Below are 8,602 nucleotides of genomic sequence, written 5' to 3'. Positions count from 1 at the left end.
AACGTAAAATATTGCTTTCCAACTAAAACACAAGTATTTCCTTGCTGGGCAATGAGGATATTCAGGGCCTTTTGTTTCTGCAGAGCACTGCTACTAAGAAAGTAACTTCTCTTTGGAGAAGTCTTTCTCTTTGTTGTTGTTATTGTTCAGTAATGTTCAATTTGTGGGGTTCTCCTGGCAAAGATACTGGAGTGGTTTGCCATTGCCTTGTCCAGCTCATTTTATAGATAAGAAAACTGAGGCAAATGGCATTAAGTGACTTGCCTAGGTCACAGCTAGTACAGAGCTAGTAAGTGTCTGATGCCAAATGTGAACTCAGGTCTTTCTGACTCTAGCACCCACACTCTATCCAATGAGCCACCTAGCTGGCCCCCCCTTAGGGGCTTTAGATGGCATCAAATGCCTTCTCTTATTCTGCAGAAATGTTGAGAATACCTACTTCCAGTTCACTAATATTGATATATAGGGATAGAGGGCTATTATCACCTGACGAAAGATACTTGCCAAGATGTACAAGGTGATTATTAACAGACTTCCTTATCCTGTGGCAAGAAACTAAGTAGATGGCATTATGGGAAAACAATTCCTTTGGAAAGTAGAGAAGAGGGAGCATATGTCCTATAGTGCACAGACCATTCCAGGTGGGTGGAAAGACTTTATTGGCACCATTGCTGTTGCAGTCTGAGAGGCTGAGACCCCTCAAAGATTGGAGTACACAATGTGGTCATCTGGAATGAATTCACAGACTCAAGCATTCTTTAAGTCAAGTTGGCAAAAAGTTTATTGTTACGCTTTTCAGTGGGCAAAGATTCTTAAGGAACTTCAAAGGGTACAGTTAAAGTTTATATAGGATAAAATATAATAAAATATGTCAAATATGCTAACTAGGTGATTCAGGATGGGATCAGGGAGTGGTTAAGGAGTGGTCAGTTCTTAAAAGAACATTCACTTCTTGTACCTACTGCACAGGCATTTTACCCAGAGTTCACTAGGAAAAGCCCACAAGGGGGGGCCACATGGAGGTGTGGTTTTAGGCCTGCTACATCACTAAGTTAACTAGAGTTCAGGGGTAACTGAGAGTTGTCCAGTCTGCCACCAGTCAATGTCTTGTTTGACCAGATAGATGTAGGGAGTATATACATGTCTTAGGTCTAGAACATAAATAATGAGGAGTCCAGGATGTAGATAATGAGGTAGGGTGGTAGTATATATAGTCCAGTGGGTAAGAATATCTTTATGACTTAGTGCAAAGCCAGTTCAAACTAATAATTCCTTTAGGGGCTGTTTGTAACTACACCAGGGAGAGAGATAAGGGTCTTGTTGGGACCCACTCATATGTAATTGCTAGGCACAGTGTCCTTGGGCTGAGGAGAAATTGCCAGGGATAGTGTTTCTGAGGCTAGGGAGAAATTGGGGTCCAAGTACAAGCACAAGTACCCATTCCCATACATAAACTGTAGTTCTGGGGTCATCATAAGGGTCAGGATATTAACTACTATAAGAGTTTCCAGGGCATTATTTTGGGAACTAAACTTAGGATCATAGTATCTGTTCTAAAGTATATATTCTAAAGTATCAACATTCCAATTTTCAATGTTATTAAACCTACAACTAGAGGAAAAATTAAATCGACACATGATTGCTAGGTGAATAGCTAGAAGGAGTCCCTCTTAGACTCAGAAATTATTATTAGAATCCATCCAGTGTTATATTTCAGATATATAGCTGACTAATCTCTTAGGGAAACGCTATAGGTACTGAGACATTTGAACTATTTATTATTTTTTTCAAAAAAAAGAGACATAGTTGAACTGATACAGGCTAATTTTTCTCCATTGGTATTAACTCTGCTCATAGGTGAAGAGTTTCTTCCATTGGTTTTATATTGGATGTTCTATGGGGAGAAGGGGTTCAAGGAAAATCTCCCCATTACTGTATCAAATCCTAAGATTTTCTCAGAGTTCTTCTCTCAGCTCCCCCAGGAACTACCAATCTTATTAGAATTTTAGAAACAAACCTGATGCTTTGTTTCTGAAAGACATATTATCTGGGTTTCAGGTATTTCTTGAGAATTTACTTTAGGTTTATTTACTTTAGGGATAAGAACTTCCCAGTTTCCCTCATTTTGCCAGAGAGGGACTAGTTGAGTTTCCCAAGTAATCCACCTGCACTCTGAAATCTCTACTTAAGAGGCAATGATACTGGGTGGAAAAGCATTAGAATGTCTTCCACATCCTCCTTCATTTAGCTAATGTAGCCAATTTCTAAAGATTTACTGGGTAGGGATGGATTTCTTTCCAGCACATGGAGGAAGGGAGGATCAAAAGAAATAACTGTAGAGCCCTTAGCATAATGCTTGACAAATAGTAGGTGCTATTTAAATGTTTATTCCCTACCCTTTCACTTTGTGGGTCATGTAGCTTGCATTGCTCCCTCCATGCTGTCTGTTTCTGGAGAAACAGAGTTCTCCAGGGGATTCTGACTGGGGTCCTTCTTTACTCAGGTATAGTAAATCCAGAGTTCTTTTCTCTTTCACTTCAATGACTGTGTGTGTTCTCAGATGTACCTGACTTGGGCTGTAGAGGCTACTTTGTCCATTTTTTTCTATCTAGACCCAATCTCCTGGTTGAATTTTATGAGCAGAGACATTCAGAGTGTCTGCCTAATGTAAAACAATGTACGTGTGAAGAGAGCATGACTGCGGCTGTGAGGATAGAACATGTTGTGCTAAATCCTCATCCTCCTTTAGGGTGGAAGTATGAGTCAATGAAATTGGAATGGTGGACCTCACAGGTTTCACAAACAGTAGTTCCAAGGATGAGATTTTTAATTTCCCTCTTGGGTGTTGCTTAAAGAAAACAAAGTCAACAGTAGTTTTGAGTGATTGGTTCATTTATTCATTATGCCCTGAGGACTGAGGATGATAAGAAGTATGTAACTTCCATTGGGTGCTTTTTGCCTTTCAATGAATTGTTGGATTATTTCAGAATTAAATGGATCTTTTTGCTATTATTAATCATTGCCAGGGTGGGGGTTGGGGGTGGATAGACAAAGAGCAAAGGGGATTATGACTTCCTTTAATGGGGATTTAACCACTTCAGTTGCAATGCACATCAGGTTGGGAAAGCATCTGATCACCCAGTGAGTTGTTCAACAATCAATAGGAAGAGAAAAAATCCCTTACACTTTGACATAACTGCATGGTCAATATGTAAATGAGAAAAGGAGGTAAGTGATCACTGTCAAAATATTTCCCTGTTGGATTGTGTTGTACATGCCAATGGCACAATTCAACAATCTGCATTGCTTCCTGTTAAAAATCCAAGGGAAATCAAAATCTCAAAATGGCTACTTTAAGTACAAAGGCAGGATCTTCCCATGGGGAGACATGCTTGGGATCATTTTGTTTGTTTGTTTGTTTGTTGTTATAATTTATTTATTTTTAGTTTTCAACATTCACTTCCATAAGATTTTGAGTTTTGAATTTTCTCCCCCACTCTCTCTTCCCCGCTCCCCTAGATGGCATGCAATCTGATAGGCTCTACTAATATACTCACATTAAACATTTTTTCACATTAGTCATGATGTAAAGAAGAATTGAAACTAAAAGGAGGAACCACAAGAAAGAAGAAATAAAACAAAACAACAAAAAAAGAGGAGAGCAAATAGTATGCTTCCATCTGCATTCAGACTCCAAAGTTCTTTCTATGGATGTGGATAGCATTCTCCATCTTGAGTCTTTTGGAGTTGTCTTAGATACTTGCATTGCTGAGAAGAGCTAAGTCTATCAAGGTCAGTCATAGGATAATGTGGTTATTACTGTGTACAATGTTCTCCTGGTTCTGCTCATTTCACTCTGCATCAGGTCATATAAGTCTTTCCAGGATTTTCTGAAATCTGCTTGCTCATCATTTCTTATAGCACAATAGTATTCCATTACATTCATATACCACAACTTGTTTAGCCATTCCCTAATTGATGGACATCACCTCAGCTTCCAATTCTTTGCCACCACAGAAAGAGGGGCAACAAATATTTTTGTACATGTGGGTCCTTTTCCCATTTCTATGATCTCTTTGGGATATAGACTTAGAAGTAATATTGTTGGGTCAAAGGCTATGCACATTTTTATAGCCCTTTGGGCATAGTTCAAAATTGCTCTCCAGAATGATTGGTTCAGTTCACAACTCCATCAATAATGCATTTGTGTTCCAATTTTCCCACATCTTCTCCAACATTTGTCATTTTCTTGTTTTGTCATGCTAGCCAATCTGATAGGTGTGATGTGGTACCTCAGAATCATTCTGATCTACATTTCTCCAATCAATAGTGATTTAGAGCATTTTTTCATATGACTATAGAGAGCTTTAATTTGTTCCTCTGAAAAATACCTGTTCATATCTTTTGACCATTTATCAATCAAGGAATGACATGTATTCTTATAAATATAACTCAATTGTCTATATATTTTAGAAATGAGACCTTTATCAGAGACACTGATTGTAAAAATTCTTTCCCTGCTTTCTGCTTCCCTCCTAATCTTGGTTACATTGGCTTTGTTTGTGGAAAAACTTTTCAATCTAATGTAATCAAAATCATCCATTTTGCATTTGATAATGTTTTCTATCTCTTGTTTGGTCATAAATTCTTCCCTTCTCCATAGATCTGACAAGTAAACTATTGCTTCTTCTCCTAGTTTGCTTATAGTATCAGTCTTTATATATAAATCATGCAACCATTTTGACTTTTTCTCGGTATAGAGAGTAAGATATTGGTTTATGCCTAGTTTCTGCTATACTATTTTCTAGTTTTCCCAGCAGTTTTTGTTAAATAATGAGTTCTTACTGGGATCAGTTTCTAATAGGGTTCAGATAATGTGACAAGGAACCACTGGGCATCCATTTGGGAAGATACTTGATACTGTCATCATCAAAAAAGTACCTGCTTCCTTCCTAACTTCTTTCTTCAAGGAGAACACTATCATATAGAGAATGGATGGGATAAAAGTAGGCATTCTAGTGCAAGATGGGCCGAGTTTGAAGGAAATAAGCTTTAGCTACTGCATCATCTGAGGTGTTATCCTGGGACATGGGGTCAGTGCCTAAAGAATGGGCCAAGTAGTGCATGATAAAGATGGCACATGCAGTAAAAAGCCATCTAAAAGGGTTATAATAAGGAGCCTATTAGCAAACCTTTGTCCATGAGAAGTGAGAAACCTATATTACTTTCAGAGTTGTCCAGTGGCATGACAAACCCCAAACGCATTCCCACATTCTATATCTGTGTGTGTTTGTGTGTCTGTATGTATATGCATAAATATATATATGCATACACATGCTATAGATATACATACACATGCACACACACACACACACACACACACACATATATAATCACCTCTTTCCACAACAGTGGTTGGGTGAGAGAGAGAGAGAGACAGAAACAGAGAGAGAGAGACAGAGACCGAGAGAGAGAGACAAAGACAGAGAGACAGAGGGACAGAGACATTAGCCGACCAATCTGAAGCCTGTTGGCAGGTCTTGGTGAGGGCAAGCTCTGCACCATGGGCACTGGTCAAGGGAATCAGAGATTCAACATGAAGAACATTGTAATTAGTGACCACAGTATAGCCCATCTTCCAAGACCCCTCAAGAGCTGGAGAGGACCCATCAAAATAAATGACAAAATCAAGACTGTCAAGGGCTATATATCTATAAGATCAACATAAACAGTATCACTGAGATGAGCTGCTTTTGAGCTATCATGGCAAGGTGTTTTATAGAAGCAGGGAGGGGCAAAAGTGTAGCCAGGTTAAATAATTTCTCAAATCTCAACCTTTTCAGGAACCAGCAATTAGAGTTTATAGTGTGTCAGTCTCTGAGCAGAAAATGGTGGGTGTTCTTTTGAGTCAGCAGAGCAGCAACAGGATGTGGGGCATGGATAATGAGTTTATGATCCAAAATAATATCTTCAGATTCTTCCACCAGTCATGTTGCAGCAGTGAAAACCCTTCACCCCCTACTGCCTCTCAGGTAACAGCATCAAGCTAAGAGGAATAATAAGCAATAAGGTGTCAAGCAAAATTTAACTTCTGACATTAGACTCCAAAGGCAATTCCTTTCTTTTCCTGAGTCTACAGAATAAAGTCTATGATAATCAGGAAGTTCCCAAATCCAGGGGGCAATATCAGAGGCCATTAGAGTGGACAAAACATAGTAGATTCAGTAGCCCTGTTGCAGGAACAGATTCAGGAACATCCTTCTGAGTCAGTTCAATGAGAGATTGAACAATCTCTCCCAAAGCAGATTTCCAAAGTCTACAAAATTCTCTTGCTCCTAACAATGCTACTTCTTGTCTCTGAGTTTCATGTTATGGCATTTTGGCAATAGCTATCAGTCATTTTTCACATGGAAACTGGTTCCTTGGCAGAGAGTAGAACCTAAATATTGTACAGATTCTTGGCAAAATTGTAGTTTAGAAAGGAAGGCCTTATGGTCCTTTTCAACTAAGGCAATACAGAGAGTGATAGTATCATTAATGTAGGACTCCTTATTTCAGGAGTCAAGCAAACAATTCATCCATTTGCTGTATCATAACAAGAACTGCAAGGTGACCTCCACTTAAATGTTAAAATGCAAGTACTGAGGGAAATATTGGGTGACTCTACATGTTCTTGTAGTAGTCGAGTCCATTTGTACCGAGTCACCCCTTTCCACAACAGTTGTTGAGGTCTAGTCCAAATAAAAGCAAAAAACTATTGGCTGTCTTCATAAATGGGGGTGGAGGAAAGAAGCATTACAAAGATGGTTGTTGTTGTTGTTCAGTTGTGTCTAACTCTATGTGACTCCATGGTGTCCATGGGATTTTCTTGGTAAAGGTACTAGACTGGTTTGCCATTTCTTTCTCCAATGTGTCCTCATTATGCAGATGAGGAACTGAGGCAAATAGGCATTCAATTGACTTGCCCAGGGTTGCACAGATAGTAAGTGTCTAAGGCCAGATTTTAACTCAGCTTTTTCAGACTCCAGGCCCACTGTTCTCTCCACTGCACCACCTAGCTTTACAAAGATACACAACAGAATAAAATCTAGAGCCATGGGATCCATTAATAAAAATAATAGCAGGATTGGGAACAACATTAAGTTTCTGAATCATATATTTGTTAATGGTCCTCAGACTTACATCAATCTATAGATCAGTTTTCTATCAAGTCCTGTCTTAGGTTTTTTAACAAGAAACACAAGAATATTACAAGACTTACAAAGGTCAAGAATACCTATTTTTCTTAAACAATTTGATAGTGATTTGAAACCTTCAATGGACTCTCAGGGGAATGAATATTGCTGAACATGCAGCAGTGGCAAATATGCCTTCACCTGAATATTAACAGAAAGAAAACAAGAAGTCTGACCTCACCCTCTGTAGTGCCCCATAAAGGGGGAAGGACAGTAACCAATTCTTCAAGGACTTTTCTGAGCATTTTCCAGGGAAGTCAGGAGACCCTGCACATGGGAAGTCAGCAAGTCAATGTTTATCACATCAGCACTACAGTGTAATGTGGCCCAAAATGTACACAAAAGATCCTAAACTAGTAAATTAATAAGACCTCCAGGACAAAACTATACTGGTCAATGAGGGCTCAGGATGATAGTGTATCTCACAATTTGGCCATGGTACAAACTTTTGCTTCAATACCCATAAACACTTTGTCTGTAAACAGCTAGTGGCACAGTGGATAGGATGGAGTCAAGAAGACTTGAGTCCAAATCCAGCCCAAACAGTTGGAGTTGATAATGGAGAAGATAATGAGGTAAGCTAGTTTATTCTCAGTTGAGCCTGCAGTAACCACTGAGGCAATGTCAAATACAGAACAAAACAGTTATGTCGTCTCTTAACAGTCCACTCAGCTCTTAAAAATCCATTTCTCACACCAGAGAACTGCCAGATTCCTCAGATCTGCAAATAGAAAGGGATTCTGCTTTGTCTAGGCAGCTCTAAGCCTCTTCTTAGAGCAGAGCACAACTTGGAGAAGAACAGACACAAAGCCTCTGGTTTTCTCTCTATTCTTCCCTGTGGTGAGGAAGCCAGAAAGAGGGCACAGAACAATAGGCTGAATAGTTCTTCACACAGGAGCAGAATTCAACTCTCAGCCAATGAGCATGCAACAACAGCTTCAGCTTTTCTCCAGTCAATCAGCAAGCAATTCTTCTTTCTTCTCACTGGCAAATGCCTAGCAAAGCAAAGGAAGAGTCAGCTGTCTCAGTGAGAAGCCTTCTGCCTTCTCTCCATGGAGTCATTATTCCTCCTGCACCCAACTCACTCTCTTACATCATCTCCTGTCTATCTTATCCTATAGCTTTTTCTCAAAGCTTTACCACCTCCTGCTGGGCTTCTTAAATGTGTGCAATATAATGAGTTCTTGAACTGACATCCATGAATTTTAAAAATTATGATAACTTTTTCATTATAATTGTTTTCCTTTGTAATCCTGTGTACTGTACTTTATGTATTTGAAAATGTTCTCAGAAAGGGTTCATCTCTCTCTCTCTCTCTCTCACACACACACACACACACACACACACACACACACACACACACACAC

General features: G+C 39.2%; 1 pseudogene; it reads left to right on the top strand.

Annotated features, from left to right (window-relative positions):
• Nucleotides 1-5,888: 5,888 nt before the first annotated feature.
• LOC114027570 overlaps nucleotides 5,889-8,602 on the top strand; it is a 10,529-nt pseudogene continuing 7,815 nt past the window's right edge.

Source organism: Vombatus ursinus, unplaced genomic scaffold, assembly GCF_900497805.2.
Source record: "Vombatus ursinus unplaced genomic scaffold, bare-nosed wombat genome assembly UNPS02014863.1, whole genome shotgun sequence".
Classification (NCBI taxonomy): domain Eukaryota; kingdom Metazoa; phylum Chordata; class Mammalia; order Diprotodontia; family Vombatidae; genus Vombatus; species Vombatus ursinus.
The sequence above is the reverse complement of the archived record's forward strand: the minus strand, read 5'-3'. Positions and strand labels throughout refer to the sequence as shown.